Source organism: Sarcophilus harrisii, chromosome 1, assembly GCF_902635505.1.
Source record: "Sarcophilus harrisii chromosome 1, mSarHar1.11, whole genome shotgun sequence".
Classification (NCBI taxonomy): Eukaryota; Metazoa; Chordata; class Mammalia; order Dasyuromorphia; family Dasyuridae; genus Sarcophilus; species Sarcophilus harrisii.
Genome location: NC_045426.1, coordinates 289,750,316 through 289,772,140, shown reverse-complemented (window position 1 = coordinate 289,772,140; position 21,825 = coordinate 289,750,316). Strand labels below are relative to the sequence as shown.

General features: G+C 37.6%; 1 long non-coding RNA gene across 2 annotated transcripts in view; it reads right to left on the bottom strand.

Annotated features, from left to right (window-relative positions):
- LOC116420098 overlaps positions 1–18,100 on the bottom strand; it is a 36,147-nt gene extending 18,047 nt beyond the window's left edge. Inside the window, exon 1 of one of the 2 annotated variants that reach the window (XR_004230374.1) lies at positions 17,769–18,100. This is a non-coding gene — a long non-coding RNA (uncharacterized LOC116420098). The remainder of the gene's footprint in view (positions 1–17,768) is intronic. The other variant, XR_004230373.1, reaches the window with a different exon arrangement.
- Positions 18,101–21,825: the final 3,725 nt, after the last annotated feature.

The window sequence follows — 21,825 nt, the reverse complement described above, 5'->3', positions numbered from 1 at the left end:
ATGGTAAATCCCCAGAATTAAAGAGTAAAGCAGGGGTCCTTAAATTTTTAAAATAAAGGGCCAGTTCACTGTCCCTCAGACTGTTGGAGGGTCAGACTATAGTAAAAGCAAAAACTTTGGGTTCTTTTTAGCCCTGGGTGAGGGAGATAATCGCCCTCAGCTGCCGCATCTGGCCCATGGGCTGTAGTTTGAGGACCCCTGAACTAGACTAAGTTAGAACAAACTAATCTAGGTCAGAAAAAAAAAGAGGACATCAAAACTTCTGGGATCCAGCCTATAAATAGTCACTTCATTTCAAGACATGGTGAGATAGGGAGATCTATTTACCAAAAAACTAAAAATTAAAAAATTAAAACCATAGGAACTGAAAAGAAAACCAAGAGAGAGGATGTAGTAGAAAGTAAGGAGGAAAGAAAAGAAAGAAAAAAGAAAAGAAATAAGCCTTTATTGAGTGCTTATATGTGACAGATATTGTGGTAAGTACTTTACAAATATTTTCTCACTTCATTCTTACAACAATCCTATAGTATAGGTGCTATTATTAGTACCATTTTACAGTTGAGGAAAACTAAATTAAACACAGATAAAATTACTTGGTGAGAGTCACACCTAGTAAGTGTCATAGACTACATTTGAATGCAGGTCTTCCTAAATCATCTCCCTACTGTGTCACTGTGGAAAAGAGACAAAAGCCCAAAACAAAACTTTAGGGAGTACTCACTCTTAATGCATGGGAGATGAATTATAATCTAGAAATGGATATCATGAAGTAACAGTAACTCTGGTAGGAGGAAATGAGAGAGCAGGATCATGGTAGGTAAGAAATAAGAGACTGTCCAGAAGGAAGGAGGTGATCAGAAGTATTTAGAGCTATACAGATGCCAAGAAGAAAGACTGAGAAAGGATCATTGGATTTAACAGTTAAGTGATCATCAGTAAATTTGGAGAGAGTACTTTTAGTGAAGTGGTTAGGATATTCATAGTCTGAGAAGTAAATTGCGAAGGGATCAGAAAAGGAGAATGGAGGAAATGGAGGCAATAAATATAGTTCAGTGATTTGACTGAACAAATTAATCAATTCAAAATGGTCAAACTAGTTGTGCATATAACCTCCAATAGTCTCTCACCTTCTTGCCCCAGTATTTGTATAAATTTCTTCCTGAAGTGGAGGAGACAGCTTCATTCTATGTTTCCTTCTACACAATCTTCCCCAGACCTGTCATACCTTCACCAAAAAGTACATGTGTTTTTTCTAGAATATAAGAATAAATAAAACTGAAGGGGCAGGATCAAATCCATAAATTTCAATTTACTGAACTTGCTATTAAACTAAATTCAATGTTGCTCCCACCTTTGTGTCACAAATAAATGACCATGACATCCCATCACTTATCACTTGGACAAAATGTAATCCATCTATGTCAATTCAACTCTTCAAAAAGAAAATGGTAGTGTAATGCCAGAGAAACTGAGGCAAGATAGAGATTAGAGAATTTTTAATATTTTATTAAATGGAGAGGACTCTTGTCTCAAAGTATCCAGGGATGAATGGGAGAATCCCAAGTCTTTATATATCTTTTTCAAACAAAGAAAGGAAAAGAAGTGACAAACTTCCTTACAAAACCATTTGGTTCTGTCAGGATGGGGGGACGCTATAATTCTTACTAAAAGGCAGAGTCAGGATGTTTGAATAAACAGAAGTAAAGATGTCAATGAGGTATCCGGAATAGTCTTATCTTTTGGAATATTTTGGAGGGGATAGTGTCATAAATTCTTGAGGGCAGAAGGAGTTAGGAGCCAAGAAGTCTGATCTCCTCCTCTTCTCGAGTCTCACATTGACAATTTATAATCTTAGAGCAAATGGTCCTCAGTCTTAATGGACCAGAGCGAGGGAGGAGGGGGGGTTACAACTAAGGAGATTGAGGCAGAACAGTTAAGGAAACTGAGGTAGAACAATTCAGGGGAACTCAGTCAGGACAATAAAGGAAACCAGTGCAGGGAAACTGAGGTAGAAAAGTTCAAAGAGACTGTGGCATAACTGTAGGACCGAGGACACCAGAAGATAACAAATAGAAAGCCACATAACTGCTAGCAACTGTCCATATATCATGACTCTACTGGAGGGGGTAATACAGATTTACAAAGTATGCTCATTACCCATCCAAGAAAAGGTAATTCCTATGGCTCTCCCAGAACTGATTTGACTCAGGTAGTTTCTGGAATAGTTCTCTAGAGAGCAAAAACACAATTAGGCTTACTGTATCTTTGTATAATGGCACTCCTCTCCCAGAAATACCTCCTCTCTACCTTTTCCAAAGGAGATAAACTTCCTAGGTATTCTTTCTTAGATTCCTTCTTGAATCTTACTTAGATTCAGTTCAATTCAATAAGGATTCATTAAATACCTACTGTATGCATAACATTATGCTAAGCACTGGAGATCAAAGAAAAAACTAAAATATTCCCTGCCTTCAAGAAGCTTAAATTCTAAGGAAGGGGATAGAAAAGGGAATTAACAACTGGGCAATCTGGAAAAGAGTCATACAGGAAATAATGCCTAAGCTCTAGAAAACTAGGGATTTTAATAGATAAAGGTAAAAAAGAATTTTATTTCAAATATGAGAGTGGAGAGAGGAAAAGGAGTACTAATAAGGTACAAAAGAAAGAATTAGAATGCCATGTACAGGAAACAACTAGCAGCCCAGTTTGATTGGAAAGGAGAACATATAATATTAAATAAGGCTAAAAAGGAAAGTGTATGCCTTACTGTGGGTGGTTTTAAATGCCAGGTGGAAGATTCTGTACTTTATCCTCAAGCCAAAGGAGCCACTGAAGTTATAGAGAAATGATATGATCAAATCTGTTTTTAAAATATCAATTTGGCAGCTATTGGTTGCATTGGAAAGTATAGAAGTCAGAAGAAGGGAAAGCAGTTAGGAAACTATTACAAAAGTACAGATAGAGAAGGCAATGAGAGTATGAACTAAGGTAGAAGCTGTATGAATGAATGGAAGAGGAAAGATGCTAGAGATGTGATATACATACACAACACTTGACAACTATTTGACTGTGCAGGTTAAAGGAAAGTAAAAGTTGGGAAGAGACAGAAGTTGAGAGCATGAGTGACTTTGATTGTCCTTAAAAGTCATCTAGGGGAAAATGACTAGCAAATAATTGGTAATGTAAGACTGGAATACAGAAGAAAGATTAAGCTTGCATGTATTGCTTGTCAGCCAAATATCCCACATATATCTTGTTTGTACGCAATTACTTACATGTTGTCTCCTCCATTTGACTGTGAGTTGCTTAAAAATAGGAACTGTCTTGTCTTTTTTCCCCAGTATTTAGCATACTGCCTGGTATGTGGTAGATGCTTAATACATGTTTATTGACTAACTGAACATTTAAGGACTAAATATGCAGATTTAAGAATCAGCTGAATAAAATTGCAACTGAACTCATAAGATTGCCAAGGGAAAGAATGAGGAAATAGAAGAAAAGTGGGTTCAAGTCAGAGCCTGAGGCTTCCCATAATTGACAGGGTCTTGGTGGGTGGGAAGGGGATGATGATTCAGCAAAAATTGGCAAAGAATAGTTACACAAGACAAAGCAGTGCCACAGAAGCTGAGGGGAGAATGTTCAGGAGGAAGAGTAGTTGATGGGACTTCTGGCCAAGATGGCGGCCAGGAGGCACACAGCTGTGTAAGCTCCGCGTTTTCTCTCAGAATTCATCTCATTATAAGCCTCTGAATTAATGCCTGACTGAAAAAAAAAAAACCCACAATCAGTTACCAAGAGAAGACATCCTTGAGATTCGCCAGCAAAGGTCTGTTTTTGCTCGAGGGCAGGACGGTTTCAGATCGGGCACAGGCTGAGGGCAGACAGCGGCAGCAGGAGCTCGGCAGGCAGCTCACAGCTGAGCAGACTGGAGGGGGTTGGGGTGTGATCTCAGCGTCTCTGCGGGGAGAGCTTTGCTACAGGATTGGATACTTTGCTCTGGCAGTAAGTCAGTAGCCCAGCAGAGAAGCTAAAAACACCAGGGGTGAAGAATACAACCCCAAACAGCTGGAGTTCCTTGAGACCGGCCACCCCTCCCCCACAGCGTCTCAGCACGCTCTCAGAGTCTCAGAGCACAGGCGCAGAGTCTCAGAGCACGGTCCTGCTAGTGCCTCGCTGCTGCTCCCTCAGTCTGTAGAGGAAGCTCGGTAACGCCACCCAGCCCCTCCCCGAAAAAAGCAGATTCCATCTGTGGTTTTTTTTTTCCTTTTTTTTCTTTGCTAGTTTGTCTCTGATTCTTCTCTGACAAAATGAGCAAAAAGTTAAAAAGGACTTTAACGATTGACAGCTTTTATACAGAGAACAGACTCTAAACCCTGAGGAGACTAAAAACAGATTATCTCCAGCTGAACCTTCATTAGGAGGAGATCATCTGTTCCTCAGCACAGATGAATCTCATAGAAGAAATTAAAAAGGCTCTCACAAGAGAGCTACAAGAAAAATGGGAAAAGGAGAGGGAGGCTTGGCAAGAGAGTCTGTAGAAGTCATCCCACTCACTTAAAGACAGAGTGGATAAAGAAATAAAATCCTTGAAAAATAGGATTAGTGAACTGGAAACAGAAAATAGCTCACTAAAGAATAAATGGGCGAAATGGAAAACATTCCATAGAACAAATTGGAGAATTAGAAAAAGATATAAAAAAAAGTGAGTGAAGAAAACACTTCACTGAAAATAAGAATAGAACAAATGGAATTGAATGACTCAAGGAGACAAGAAGAATCACTCAAGCAAGACCAAAAAAACCAAACAATGGAGAAAAATGTGAAATACCTTCTGGGGAAAACAACAGACCTGGAAAACAGGTCTAGGAGAGACAATCTGAGAATCATTGGACTCCCAGAAAAATACAATGAAAAAAAGAGCCTGGACACTATTTTCCAGGAAATTATCAAAGAGAACTGCCCAGAAGTCATAGAAACAGAGGGTAAAATAGACATTGAAAGGATTCACCGATCACCCACTGAAAGGGATCCTAAAATCAAAACACCAAGAAATATAGTGGCCAAATGCCAGAACCCTCAAACAAAGGAAAAAATACTCCAAGTGGCTAGAAAAACCCAATTCAAATATAGAGGAGCCACAATAAGGATCACCCAAGATCTAGCAGCATCCACATTAAAAGATCGAAGGGCCTGGAATATGATATTCCAAAAGGCTAAGGAACTCGGTATGCAACCAAAAATAACTTACCCAGCCAGAATGAGCATCTTTTTCCAGGGAAGAAGATGGTCATTCAACGAAATAAGTGAATTTCACCTATTTTTGGTGAAAAAACCAGAACTTAACAAGAAGTTTGATCTGCAAATATAGAACTCAAGAAAAACCTAAAAAGGTAAAAAGAAATCTTGGGAACTATATTTCTGCTGTAAAGATGTATAAAAAATACATGTATACCTTGTTCTAGAAATTAGAGGTGGAAAGGACATTGTATCAGAAAAAGGGTAAAGTGGGGGTACTATATCTCACAAAGAGGCAAAGGAAACCTATTATATCTGAGAGAAAGAATGGAGGGGGATGAATATAGTGGGTATTTTACTGCCATAAGAATTGACTTTAAGAGAAAAAATTTTAGACATATTCAATATATGGTGAAACTTCTCCCATCTCATTGAAAAGTGAGAAGGGAAAAGTGAAAAGGGAAGGAATAAGCTAAGCAGAAGGGAATACAGAAACTGAGAGGGAAAGGAGTAAGATAGGGGGAGGAACTCTAAGGTGGGGAGGAGGGATACTAAAAAGGGAGGGCTGTGAGAAGCAAGTGGTGCTCACAAGTTTAATACTGGGAAGGGGGTAAGGGGAAAGAAGGGAGAAAAGCATAAATAGGGGTTAACAAGATGGCAAGTAATACAGAATTGGTAATTTTAACCATAAATGTGAATGGGGTAAACTCCCCCATAAAGAGGAAGCGATTAGCAGAATGGATTAAAAGCCAGAATCCTACAATATGTTGTTTACAGGAAACACACCTGAAGCAGGGAGATACATGCAGAATAAAGGTAAAAGGATGGAGCAAAATCTACTATGCTTCAGGTGAAGTCAAAAAAGCAGGGGTAGCCATCCTGATCTCAGATCAAGCAAAAACAAAAATTGATCTAATTAAAAGAGATAAGGAAGGGCACTATATCTTGCTAAAGGGTAGCATAAATAATGAAGCAATATCAATATTAAACATATATGCACCAAGTGGTGTAGCATCTAAATTCTTAAAAGAGAAATTAAGAGAGCTGCAAGAAGAAATAGATAGCAAAACTATAATAGTGGGAGATCTCAACCTTGCACTCTCAGAATTAGATAAATCAAATCACAAAATAAATAAGAAAGAAGTCAAAGAGGTAAATAGAATACTAGAAAAGTTAGATATGATAGACCTCTGGAGAAAACGAAATGGAGACAGAAAGGAGTACACTTTCTTTTCAGCAGTTCATGGAACCTATACAAAAATAGACCATATATTAGGACATAAAAACCTCAAACTCAAATGCAGTAAGGCAGAAATAGTAAATGCATCCTTTTCAGACCACGATGCAATAAAAATTACATCAACAAAAAGCCAGGGGAAAGTAGACCAAAAAATAATTGGAAACTAAATAATCTCATACTAAAGAATGATTGGGTGAAACAGCAAATCATAGACATAATTAATAACTTCACCCAAGAAAATGACAATAATGAGACATCATACCAAAATGTGTGGGATGCAGCCAAAGCGGTAATAAGGGGAAATTTCATATCTCTAGAGGCCTACTTGCATAAAATAGAGAAAGAGAAGGTCAACGAATTGGGCTTGCAACTAAAAATGCTAGAAAAGGAACAAATTAAAAACCCCCAGTCAAACACTAAACTTGAAATTCTAAAAATAAAAGGAGAGATCAATAAAATTGAAAGTAAAAAAACTATTGAATTAATTAATAAAACTAAGAGTTGGTTCTATGAAAAAACCAACAAAATAGACAAACCCTTAGTAAATCTGATTAAAAAAGGAAAGAGGAAAATCAAATTGTTAGTCTTAAAAATGAAAAGGGAGAACTCGCCACTAATGAAGAGGAAATTAGAGCAATAATTAGGAATTACTTTGCCCAACTTTATGGCAATAAATTCAACAACTTAAATGAAATGGAAGAATACCTTCAAAAATATAGCTTGCCCAGATTAACAGAGGAAGAAGTAAATATCCTAAACAGTCCCATTTTAGAAAAAGAAATAGAACAAGCTATTAACCAACTCCCTAAGAAAAAATCCCCAGGACCAGATGGATTTACATGTGAATTCTACCAAACATTTAAAGAACAATTAACTCCAATGCTATATAAACTATTTGAAAAATAGGGATTGAAGGAGTCCTACCAAACCCTTTTACTGACACAGACATGGTACTGATACCTAAACCAGGTAGGCTGAAAACAGAGAAAGAAAATTATAGACCAATCTCTCTAATGAACATCGATGCTAAAATCTTAAATAAAATATTAGCAAAAAGATTACAGAAAATCATCCACAGGATAATACACTATGATCAAGTAGGATTTATACCAGTAATGCAGGGCTGGTTCAATATTAGAAAACTATTAGCATAATTGACTATATCAATAAGCAAACTAACAAAACCATATGATCATCTCAATAGATGCAGAAAAGCATTTGATAAAATCCAACATCCATTACTAATAAAAAACACTTGAGAGTATAGGAATAAATGGACTTTTCTTAAAATAGAGCATATATTTAAAACCATCAGTAAGCATCATATGCAATGGCGAAAACTGGAATCTTTCCTAGTAAGATCTGGAGGAAGCAAGGTTGCCCACTATCACCATTACTATTCAATATTGTATTAGAAACACTAGCCTCGGCAATAAGAGTCGAGAAAGAGATTAAAGGAATCAGAATAGGCAGTGAGGAAACCAAACTATCACTCTTTGAAGATGATATGATGGTATACTTAGAGAACCCTAGAGATTCTACAAAAAAGCTATTAGAAATAATCCATAACTTTAGCAAAATTGCAGGTTATAAAATAAATCCCCATAAATCCTCAGCATTTTTATACATCACCAACAAAATCCAACAGCAAGAGATACAAAGAGAAATTCCATTCAGAATAACTGTCGACAGCATAAAATATTTGGGAATCTATTTACCAAAGGAAAGTCAGGAATTATATGAGCTAAATTACAAAAAACTTTCCACACAAATAAAGTCAGACTTAAACAATTGGAAAAATATCAAGTGCTCCTGGATAGGTCGAGCAAATATAATAAAGATGACAATACTCCCTAAATTAATCTATTTATTTAGTGCTATACCAATCAGACTTCCAAGAAAATATTTTAATGATCTAGAAAAAATAGCAACAAAATTCATATGGAATAATAAAAGGTCAAGAATCTCAAAAGAATTAATGAAAAAAAAATCAAATGAAGGTGCCCTAGCTGTACCTGATCTAAAACTATATTATAAAGCAGCAGTCACCAAAACCATTTGGTATTGGCTAAGAAATAGATTAGTTGATCAGTGGAACAGGTTAGGTTCACAAGACAGAATAGTCAACTATAGCAATTTAGTGTTTGACAAACCCAAAGATCCTCACTTTGGGATAAGAATTCATTATTTGACAAAACTGCTGGATAACTGGAAATTAGTATGGCAGAAATTAGGCATGGACCCACACTTAACACCATATACCAAGATAAGATCAAAATGGGTCCATGATTTAGACATAAAGAATGAGATTATAAACAAATTGGAGGAACATAGGATAGTTTATCCTTGTGGAATAGGAAGAAATTTGTGACTAAAGATGAACTAGAGACCATTATTGATCACAAAATAGAAAATTTTGAATACATCAAATTAAAAAGCTTCTGTACAAACAAAACTAATGTAAACAAGATTAGAAGGGAAGCAACAAACTGGGAAAACATCTTCACAGTTAAAGGTTCTGATAAAGGCCTCATTTCCAAAATATATAGAGAGTTGACTCTAATTTATAAGAAACCAAGCCATTCTCCAATTGATAAATGGTCAAAGGATATGAACAGACAATTTTCAGATGATGAAATTAAAATCATTACCACTCATATGAAAGAGTGTTCCAAATAATTATTAATCAGAGAAATGCAAATTAAGACAACTCTGAGATACCACTACACACCTGTCAGATTGGCTAAGATGACAGGAAAAATAATGATGAGTGTTGGAGGGGATGGGAAAACTGGGACACTGATACATTGTTGGTGGAGCTGTGAACGAATCCAACCATTCTGAGAGCAATATGGAATTATGCCCAAAAGTTATCAAACTGTGCATACCCTTTGACCCAGCAGTGTTTCTACTGGGCTTATACCCCAAGGAGATACTAAAGAAGGAAAGGGACCTGTATGTGCCAAATGTTTGTGGCAGCCCTGTTTGTAGTGGCTAGAAGCTGGAAACTGAGTGGCTGCCCATCAATTAGAGAATGGTTGGGTAAATTGTGGTATATGAATGTTATGGAATATTATTGTTCTGTAAGAAATGACCAGCAAGATGAATACAGAGAAGCTTGGAGAGAATTACATGAACTGATGCTAAGTGAAATGAGCAGAACCAAGAGATCATTATATACGTCAACAACGATACTGTATGAAGATGTAATTTGATGGAAGCGGATGGAAGAGACCTAATTCAGTTTCAATTGATCAATGATGGACAGAAGCAGCTACACCCAAAGGAAAAAAAAAAACACTGGGAAATGAATGTAAACTGTTTGCATTTTTGTTTTTCTTCCCGGGTTACTTCTACCTTCTGAATCCAATTCTCCCTGTACAACAAGAAAACTGTTTGGATCTGCACACATACATTGTATCTAGGATATACTAGGACATATTCAACATATATAGGACTGCTTGCCATCTAGGGGAGGGGGTGGAGGGTGGGAGAGAAAAATCGGAACAGAAGTGAGTGCAAGGGATAATGTTGTAAAAAAAAGTTACCCATGCATGGATTCTGTCAATAAAAAGTTACTATAATAATAATAAAAAAAAAAGAAAAAAAAAGAAGAGTAGTTGATGCTCAAGAAAAAAATAACTGCTTCAAAATTTGCAGACTGCAAAACAGTGGTTCTGATCCATTTCCACATCTGAAAGCAGAGAGAAAGTCATTTTGGTTTCAAATTAACTGGCTTTCTGGCTCTTTCTCACTCAGATTCAGTGTGTTCTTCAGATTTTCATTTGAATTTGCCATAAATAATAATAATCCATAATCCCATAGTACTCTAAGGATTTCAAAATACTTTACTCACAATCCCATGAAGTAGATAGTCTGAGTATTATATATTTTATAGATGAAAACTCTGAGATTCTGAAATGTCTAGTGACTTATCTACAATCACACACTATTAATTGCCAAAGCTATCACTCAAATTCAGACCAATTGAATCCAAGACTTCATCATTCTGTAACTCTGTTACATTTTTCCCATTTTTTATGTATCCCCATTGCTTAGCACAGAGCCAATATGTAATAAGCATTTAATAAATGTTTATTAATTGACTGATATCCCAGATTCTGTGCAACAACAACAACAAAGTATCAATCAACAAGCATTTCTTAAAGTCTTTGAAAATATAATAAACTAATTAAAAAAGAAAAATGTCATTTATATCAATACTTTTTTTGGCAGGAAATAAAGTAGATGTCCACTAGTGGGAGAATAACTAAATAAATGTAGTACCTAACTGTATTGAAAGATACTATGCTGGAAGAAATAATGAGCATAATGAATATACAAGAAGCATATGAACCAATGCAGAATGAAGAAAGTAGAACCAGAAAAACAACATGTATAGAGGCTACAACAATGTAAATAAAAAGAACAACCATCCAGAACAATCCCATATGATATGTATAATTGATATCAAATTGCTTGCCTTCTCATTAGGCAGGGGAGTAATGAGAGGGAGGAAAAGAATTTGGAACACAAAATTTGAAAAAAAAAAAAAGTGAAAAAATAAATAAATTTAAGGAATAAAAAAAAAAGGGAAGGAAAATTGGTTGATGCTTCCTTCTTCCCTTGCACAAAATGCTGATTTTTAGTACCATTAGAAATTACCTTTTCTCCCTCTTCATGCACTTCAATTCTCATTTGTATAAAAGATAAGATTGAAACTCTTAGAAGTGCCATTCCAAAGTTCAAACTAGGTTCCTGGAAGGTCTGAAGTATTTATCTCATTTACCTCATATACCTTTGGAGTATATGATGTGTTCTTTAGTGTCATTAATTGATGGAGCCTGAGGACCATTGGCTACAAGGCTGTTGAAGAGTTCTGAAGGCTCCATTTCCTGCCAACCCCAAGCATAACTGAAGTCAGCAAATTCTGTCTTTTGGTGAGGCTCACCATCCCACTACACTAAACTTCCTTTCAGGAAATTCTCCTCTCCATTCTTCTCTCCAAAACTTTCTCAGTTTTCTCATTTCTCATTTCTCAACTGAGGCTGAACACAGTGACTTCTAAGGAACCCAACAGCTCTAAATCTATGCTACAATAGAATGGATCCTCAGGTCTTGATTTCAGATAGTCTATGATTTCCTATGTCTCTCCAGTGGCCCATCTTCTGTGCTTTACAAGTATGTCTACTGTCTCATGATGAAAAAATGCCAGAAAGAAAATTGATGTATTCTGATTGCAGATTGAAGCATTTTTTCACTTATTTTTCTTGCTTTTTTATCTTGACTACTCTGGAAACATTTTGCATGACCTGATACATATAATAGGTACCATTTTTCTTGCCTTTTCAATGGGTGAGAGTGGGGGTGGAAGGCAGGAGAGAATTTGGAACTGAAAATAAAAATTTAAGGGAAAAAATCCATGTCTGTCCCCTCCACTCTAAACATCCATTTTCTTAAATGAGTAATACTCATTTTAAGTCTCTTTTGTGGCCTATGACCATATTCTCTAGGTTTACTTCAATTGAGTTCAATCTTGGGAGTTTCTCAAAAAAAATCATCTTAATTTGCTTCCATAGAAAGTTTCATCTGGGACCCTCAATATATGATTCATGGTTAAATTTGTGGTTTAAAAAAATTCTCAATTCTGAGAATTACCATGGTTCAGTGGAAAATATTTGAGATTAAGTGTTAGAACACTTAGGTTCCAGTTTCAGGGATCTGATCAGCAGAATGATTTCAGAAAAGCCTGGAAAAACTTACATGAACTGATGCTAAGTGAAGTGAGTAGAAGCAAGAAAACATTGTACACAACATTACAACAAGATTATGCAATGATCAATTCAGATGGACATGGCTCTTTTCAACAAGGAGTTGATTCAGGTCAATTCCAATAGACTTGTGATGAAGAAAACCATCTGCATTCAGAGAGAGGATTATGGAAACTGAATGTAGACATAGTATTTTCACCTTTTTTGTTATTGTTTGCTTTTTTTATTTTCTTTCTCATTTTTTTCCTTTTCTGATTTTTCTTGTGCAGCAAGAAACTGTGTAAATACGTATAGAAGAATTGCATGTGTTTAACATATATTGGATTATTTGCTATCTGGGGGGTGGGAGATAGGGAGGGAGAAAAAAATTCTAACACAAGATTTTGCAAGGATAATTGTTGAAAACTATCTTTGCATAGATTGTGACCACCCATGTCACTGGTTGCCAAGTCTTACCTTATCCTGGGTCTAAAGATGTCTCTGGCCACTGCCTCATTGAGCGGTAGTTCTTTGTTCAACAGAGCACCCAGACAGAGGAGCTTGCAAGAACAAGTCTTTATTGTGCACAATCACATCCTGCACTACTCTACTTCCTGGCCCCTACTACTTATATTGAGTCCATGAAGTCACAAGCATAGCCAATAAGAGGAGACATGTCCTATTAATGATGTCCCTCAATGCAGCCAGAGTTTCTGCACTCATGACAGTTCCTGCTAGCTACAGAAGTCACATCCAGTTGCCTCAGGCACTAAGGCTTTTTTATTTCCTTGTTCACCATGCTAGGTTCCTCTTCGGACCCTTACAACTTTTTTTCCCTTTGCTTAGCAGGGACCACTCATAGCATCAAACTGTCTAACATCAACAATGGCTTACTTAATTAGTGAGATTACAAGGTGTATAAAAATAGGACAAAGGCAAACAAAAAGTAAAATAGTAAGAGCTGGACCCAACCGGGACCAAAACCAAGAAAAGGTAAAGTTCTGTGGTTTCAATTGCCTACACTCATCAACATCCAGCAAAGTAAGACATAAAAGGTGGGGAGAGGGGGGTTGTACACAATAAAGGTCATGTTCTTCAGCACTGTCTCACTAATTTTGGCAGGTGAGTCTATTGGTTTTTTGCCCACTAGTTTGGAGGTGCTGCCAACAAGTGGAAAGAGGGGCAAAGCTTCCCCCAGTCCACCATATGAATAGTGGGAGGCCACAGGAGAAGTGCCCAAGTCCATTGTCAAGTTTTGTCAGCCTCTAGGCATTGTGCCTCATCCAGGGCAGTCCAATTCAGTTCAACACTGGTGCTGTATTTGCTGTTTTTGGTGTCATGGTCAGGAGGGACATGGCTGTCATCAGCATGTGAAGGGCTGCTGACAGCCAATTCTTCTGGGCCATCATTGGGGTCCTTCTCTTTTTGATTCCCCAGGTCACAGATGTTTCTGGTTGGAATTCATTCCTCAGCTGCTGGGACTGCATTTGGAATGACAAGAATATACCCCGAGTCCCCAAACCCTGACCCAACCCAGGCCCTTCCAGATGCTGTCTAAGCCCTTCCACATCACTGAGGAGAGAGGACTCTCATTCTTGTTGGCCAGTCTGTTGTTTAATTGTGCCTTTTGCATGTGCCAAAAACACATTGCTGGGGTAAGATTCACAGAATATGAAAACTGCATGTAATTGTATATATATATATTGCTACACATAAGTGAGCCTGTATGAGTTGGGTAGAAAGTCATGTGAACCCCAACACTCCCTTTTCTTGTTTAGACAGGAACAGAGTACAATTAGCCCGTTCAACAATGGCTTGGCCAATAGGGTTATATGGGATGGCAGAGGAATGGGCAATGCCCAATTCAAAGCAGAAGGACCAAAAGGCAGAACATGAATAAGCCAGCCCATTATCCGTCTTAAGTGGCACGGGACTCCTGCAATGGAAAAACAATGATAACGATGACTGATCACAGAATGGAGTGAAGTCATGAGGAATGGAGAGTGTGTATCCAGAGTTACATGGATGCACTGCTTCTTTACATGAGTAACGTCCATTTGCCTTAGAGCATTGGGCAACTCACCGCGAGGATTTGTCACAGTATTGTGTGGAGGAGGACAAAAAACAGCACAAGTAGTACAGTAGCAAACAATAGCCCCTGCTTCTGCTTTAGAGATGCCATACAGCCACTGCAAAAAGCCGGCAGATAAATGAAACAAAGCATGCACTTTTTGCGCAGAGGAAACAAAGTAGAGGCTATACAAAGGATAGAGAAGGGCATCAGCTGCTCTATTGCCCTCAAATATAGGACTGACACCATCAGTATGAGACCTAACATGCATGACTAAAAGGGTTGCAGCTAGACAAGATTAGAAGGGAAGCAATAAACTGGGAAAATATTTTTACAGTCAAAGGTTCTGATAAAGGCCTCATTTCCAAAATATATAGAGAATTAACTCTAATTTATAAAAAATCAAGCCATTCTCCAATTGAAAAATGGTCAAAGGATATGAACAGACAATTCTCAGATGAAGAAATTGAAACTATTTCTAGTCATATGAAAAGATGCTCCAAGTCATTATTAATCAGAGAAATGCAAATTAAGACAACTCTAAGATACCACTACACACCTGTCAGATTGGCTAAGATGACAGGAAAAAATAATGATGATTGTTGGAGGGGATGCGGGAAAACTGGGACATTGATACATTGTTGGTGGAGTTGTGAACAAATCCAACCATTCTGGAGAGCAGTTTGGAACTATGCTCAAAAAGTTACCAAACTGTGCATACCCTTTGATCCAGCAGTTTATGATCCCAAAGAGATCATAAAGAAGGGAAAGGGACCTGTATGTGCACGGATGTTTGTGGCAGCCCTCTTTGTAGTGTCTAGAACTGGAAACTGAATGGATGCCCATCAGTTGGAGAATGGCTGAATAAATTGTGGTGTATGAATATTATGGAATATTATTGTTCTGTAAGAAATGACCAACAGGATGATTTCAGAAAGGCCTGGAGAGACTTACACGAACTGATGCTGAGTGAAACGAGCAGGACCAGGAGATCATTATATACTTCAACAACAATACTATATGATGACCAGTTCTGATGGACCAGGCCATCCTCAGCAACGAGATCAACCAAATCATTTCTAATGGAGCAGTAATGAACTGAACTAGCTATGCCCAGAAAAAGAACTCTGGGAGATGACTAAAAACCATTACATTGAATTCCCAATCCCTATATTTATGCACACCTGCATTTTTGATTTCCTTCACAAGCTAATTGTACAATATTTCAGAGTCTGATTCTTTTTGTACAGCAAAATAACGTTTTGGTCATGTATACTTATTGTGTATCTAATTTATATTTTAATATATTTAACATCTACTGGTCATCCTGCCATCTGGGGGAGGGGGGAGGGGTAAGAGGTGAAAAATTGGAACAAGAGGTTTGGCAATTGTTAATGCTGTAAAGTTACCCATACATATAACCTGTAAATAAAAGGCTATTAAATAAAAATAAATAAATAAAAGGGTTGCAGCTCTACTGTTCAATGCATCTTGTGCCTGATGAAGGAAGGAGATCAGTGATAGTAGAATGCCTGTCATCTATGTGGTAGCTGTTGGATGGCTTGACAGGCATAAAGACTGTCTGTGATGATATTACTAGCCTCTTGATATCGTTGCATGGCATATATGATAGCATATAATTCATTCTTTTGTGTGGAGCTATAAGGGGTGTCAAGAACGTGTGTCTCCTGAGTGTCTTTCCTGTATACTGCGGCCCTATGATCTTTAGTAGCATCAGTTAAAACATTAGGGCCTTGCACTGGCTCTGATGAAAGAGATCCAGCAGCAATGCTCACTTTTAACCTTTGATACAACTGCCCAAGTGGCTGGGCAAAGGCACTAAGGGACAAAGCTGTAATAGAGTGGCCAGCATCAAGTTATCCTGGGCAATAGCAAGCACCTGTTGCAATGGTATATGGAGAGCCAATTGAGGGGGCCACCCCAAGATAAGTATGGCCCACTGGCAACATTGCCACAAAAAGGAACCAAGTTCCCTCAAATTTTTATCCAACAGAATGCCTGATAGTCTAGTAGGATACAATCATTCTATGGGGTGCTCACCTTGGTGAAGCACAGCAAAAAGGGGCTTATCAACAAATGCTGAAAACATCAAGAGTTGTGAAGGATCAATTCTAGAGGCAGGAGAAGCTCACAGCAAAAGAATAAATTTCAATATTGTTCAGGCCTCCGTAGAGCACCCATCGTGGTGATGTCAGGGCTTCCTATAAGGCTGTATGGGGGAGGGGGAGGCTGGGGGGGGGGTCTTTTCTCTGTTCTATTGGGAAAGAAACAGATCCCTGTAAAATAACTTTTTGTTTCTTCTCTGACTCAGCCTGTAGATGGAGCTCTTGCACTTTTGTTCTAACTGCTAGAGTAACTTTTTGTTTCTTCTCAGACTCAGCCAGTAAGAGGAGTTCTTGTTCTTTTTGTTCTAACTGCTATAAAGTAACTTTTTGTTTCTTCTCTGACTCAGCCTATAGGCCTCTTGTTCTTTTTGTCCTAACTACCTAAGTACCTCCTGCACATCCTCCCGCCTTTTTTCTTGTTGAATTGTACTCAATGGGTGTGGAAGCTAAATTTCCTGTTGTTCAACTCTTAATTCATTCTTTCCACTTCCACTATCTTGGTCAGAAAAGGGCATATACCCTGGTAAAGAAGGGTATAAATGATTTGGAATTCAAGAGCAAATCCCTTGCTCCTCATCAGACATGTTTTCTGCTAAAGAATCACTTGCCTGATTCTCTAACTTATTTAAGCTATGTGCATGGCTGTGTCCTTGGGCTTGATCCCAGGTAAACTTGTACTCTGACCCATTATGCTTCCCTGCCTTTCCGCTGTTGAACGTTCCCTTATGGGGTCTGATGACCCTGAAAGCCCTGCCCCCACGTTAGGCTGCCACTTATGACCACCCAGGTCACTGTGAAGAACGGACCCCAAAACTAAAAATCCTTGAAGGAGAAAATCTCCTTCAACTCTGCCTCAATGAGGAACCCCGCCAGAGGAAAACAAGACAGTTTCCTTCTGTTATCTAGGTGGGGTTGGTTCTAGTCCTTAGCAACAGAATTCCAACCCTATTCAATTCTATTCAAATTCCAGTTCAAGCTGAAACCCAGTTTGTAGATGAGCCAGCTTGGGCTGTCCCAACCCCCACTAAGTCCCAATATAATAGCTTCCTTCAATGAAGGTCTATTGCAAATGGACCTTGGTAGCTCCCTTTGCTCCTAAGACCTTCTGTCCACTGAGAACTGCATTCTCAATGCAAAACTATTTTCCATAATCTGCCACGATAGAAGTCAGTCTCTTGGTAAACTGATTTCTAACAAGAAACTTTCATTTTGCAACTAATAATTCGGGAATGAGTGAATTCTTTCACTCCTAAAACCTGTGGCCAATTTAAAGGGAATTCTTAACAACTCTCTTAAAGCCACTAATCTAGACCACTCAAACAGCACCAACTGGTCGCCAGTCTTACCTTATCCCAGGTCTTCAGACGTCTCTGGCCACTGCCTCATTGAGCAGTAGTTCTTTGTTCAACAGAACACCCGGGACACAGGAACTTGGGAGCACAAGTCTTTATTGTATGCAATCACATCCTGCACTACTCAACTTCCTGGCCCCACTTATATTGAGTCTATGAGGTCACAAGCATAGACAATAAGAAAAGGAGACATGTCCTGTTAATGCAGCCCTCAATGCAGCCAAAGTTTCTGCACTCATGGCGGTTCCTGCTAGCTACAGAAGTCACATCCAGTTGCCTCAGGCACTAAGGCCTTTTTACTTCCTTGTTGCACCATGCTAGGTGGTTCAGACCCTTACCATAGATTCTGAAAACAAAAAGCTATTTAAAAAAAAAAAATACTGAGGAATATTTCAACAAAAACCAAAGTTTTACGATAATTTCACCTATATTTCTTTTTTGTCTGAGGAGGAGGAGGGGATCTCCCAAAATCTCCAAACAGGAGATTTGTCTTTGGGATTGCATCAACCACAGTAAAAGCTTCTTAAATTGTAGGGTGGAGTAGAGTGTTTGTAGAAGCAATTGTTTATAGGACTCCCAATGAATGGGTGTTCATCAGGAGTTATGTAAGTGAATTATCCAATTCCTGTTTGACTCACAAAAGTGACTTACAAAAAGCCAAAAAACTCACCAATTAGAATGACTAGTCATAGTATAACTTCTTCCACAGGTATTTGTTTTTGTTTTTGTTTTTTTAAAGAAATCTGAAAATTTAGGCTATCTAGAAACCCAAAGGAATAATTCTCATGGTAACACTTTATACAACTGACTAAGCAAACAAAAAGATATTTTTCCGTAGAGATAGGGAGACTTTCCCAGTAACCCTCATGTTATATCAGATGGCTAGATAGCTACACACAACACCAGATTTGGCAATATTTACTTTGGCCTCATTCCTTCTCACTGTGAAACTGAATTCCTCACATGTTGATTCTCCTAACCATAGGATGTGATATATTTCAATAGAAAATAAGCTCCTTGAGAGCTGGGACCCTTTCATTGCCTTTGTGGTCCCAGTTCTTAATCTAGTGTAATAGGAACTTTAATAAATGAAGAATTAATGTTAATTTGGTGAGTAGAAAAAATTATGGATTTGAATCAAGTACTAAGTTCAAGTTCTAGAATTAACTCTTAACTATTAATTGACTTTAACTAGTTTTATGACTCACTTCACCTAAATGAGCATCAGTTTCCCTTCTTAGATAAAATCCAAAATAACTATTTCATGGAATTGTTGTGAGAATTGTACCTTTCAAAGTCTTATGCCATTGAAATATGAGGTTGAAGTATTGCATATTAATTTTTTTAAATTGTCAATTGCTCTTAAGATTATGTTGCTGTTCAGTCATGTGACCCCATTTTAGGGTTTTCTTGGCAAAGATACTATAATGGCTTGCTGTTTCCTTCTCCAATTTTACAGATGAGGAACTGAGGCAAACAGAATCAGTTAGCTAATTTTTCCAGGATCACACAGTTAGTAAATGTCTGAAGCTAAATTTCAACTCAGAACGCCAAATCCAGTGCTCTACTCACTGAGTCACTAGCTGCCCCTTCAAGATTATAGTTGAATTCATTTTACATAACCTTGTCCTAGATTATAACACAACTTTATTCACAGGGTCCATGAACTTAATTTACTATGGATTTTTTTTTGACAACTATATTTCAATATATTTGCTTTCCAATTAATTTGGAAAAGGGAAGGAAAAAACCATTTACCAAGTGCCTACTATGTGTCTGGCACTATATTAACCAAGCAATTTACAAACATCATCTCATTTAATCCTGACAATCATATTGGGAGATAAGTGTTATTATGATCCTCATTTTATAATGAGGCAGACAGAGGTAAAATGGGTTGCTCAGAGTCACACAGTAAGTATCTAAGGCTGAGTTTTAAATCAGGTCTTCCTAACTCTAGACCTAGCAGTCTATCCACTGTGCCACCCAGCTGTCTTTATAAATGCCTTTTTATATAAAATATAATATAATATTTTAAAATGAATGCATAACATGTTTAACATATATTGGATTACTTGCTAGGAAAGGGGGTGGGGAGAAGGTAGGGAAAAAATTTGGAACATAAGGTTTTGCAAGGGTGAATGTTGAAAATTATGCATATGTTTAGAAAATAAAAAGCTTTAATAATAAAAAAGAAAGGCACCTTAAAAAGTGTGTACCCCCATCCCCTCATTTTACAGATGAGGACACTGAAAATTAAGAGCCTTGCTAAGAGAGCCTTCAAACCCAGGGCCTTTGAATCCAAATGCAGTTCTCTATTGTTTGAATGTGTTTTCTTTCCCCTCAGCATTCCAAGCTCCCCCTGGTGAGATGCCCTACCTAGAAATCATTAGGTATGGGTCTCCTTTCTAATTCATCCCAGTTTGTTTTATCACTGGATAATGTGCTGGATTTCTTAATTAAATTTAGTTCTTTGGGAACTGTTTATGTAGGTATTATAAATAATAGAATGGAGTCTGCATCCGGAATTGTAAAAATTAATTTCCTCTGCCAGGAATGCTGTGCTGTTATTATTTGGAAATAATACAGCATAAAAAATATCATTTTTTGTGGCCAGTATAGTTCTTAAAGAGGGACCCAGAGCAAGGGAACTGGGGCTGTGTCTTTGCTACAACAACAGAAGGATTCTGAGAATAATAATAATATTCACTGACATTTATATGGAAGTTTGCAAAGTGCTCTGAATACAGCCACTTTTGATTTTCACAACTGCATCTTTGAGATAAGTACTTTAAAAAATATATGAATTCTGATTTCACTAGCACAGGTAGTCCCAGTGAGGAAATTCTCTCTACCAATACAAGTTGGTGATTTTTCTTCAGCTTTTTCTTAAAGAATTGTCTAGGGGGCAGTTAGGTGGTGCAGTGGATAGGGTACCAGTCCTGAAGTCAGGACAACCTGAGTTCAAATCTGGTCTCAAACACTTAACATTTCCTAACTGTGTGATCTTGGGCAAGTCACTTAAACCCAATTGCCACAGCAAAAAAAAAAAAAAAAAAAAAAATTGTCCAGACTACTGAAACTTACCCATCATACAACTAGCATGTCTGCCCCCAGAATATTGGGACTTGAACTTAATTCATTCTAACTCTGATGTCACTTCTCTATCCATAACACTACACTATCATTTAGTTAAGTATTGCAAGGATTATTATTTCAATTTTATAGCTGAAGCAACTGAAGCTGAGAAAGATTAAAGGTCAGATTCACAGACAAACAGGATTTGGGGCTAGGTCTTTCTGGCTTTGCTTACACTGTAAACACTCAGCCATGCATGCTTCCTTTCATTGCTATATTTTCTTTTCTGTTGTCATTAATTTATTCCTTAAATTAATTTTTTCAATTAAAAATTTGGTTCTCTACCTCCCACCTCATTTTCCCTTAGCCTCTCCCACACACAATGGAAAACAAACTAACTTCATATGAATAATAAAGCAAACCAAATACCTGCATTGTCCAGGTTCAAAAATATAGTTCTCTTTCTGCCCCCTGGGTCCAGTACTTCTCTGTCGGGAAGTAGGTAGCAGCAGCATCCTATCCTAACTTTCAAGAGTGAGCAAGACTGTTCTTTCTCCTTTATTAATTAGCAAAACACTTCCATAGTCTTAGATTCATACAGTTAAGAGATCGGAGGAATCTTCAATATCATCTAACATAATCATCTTATTTTAAAACTGAGTAAACTGTAAGACCCAGAGAAATTAAATGATTTATTCAAGATCTCAGAGGTAGTAAAAGGCAAAGCTGGAATCCAAGCCAAGATTCTATGATACCTAACTCAGCAGTCATTCCTCTATACTGTAGTTTCCCTATGAGCTGTTCCAGAGCATATTGAGATTTAAATAAGATATCAATTAGGTTTCTCTCTAAATACAAGAGGGAATATGCTGTTGTCAAGTGAAGCACTACTTGCTTGTAAGGAAGTATAAGACTTGTTTCTAATGACTTTCAAATGGTTTATTATCTTGCCACATTTGGCAAGGGACAATAC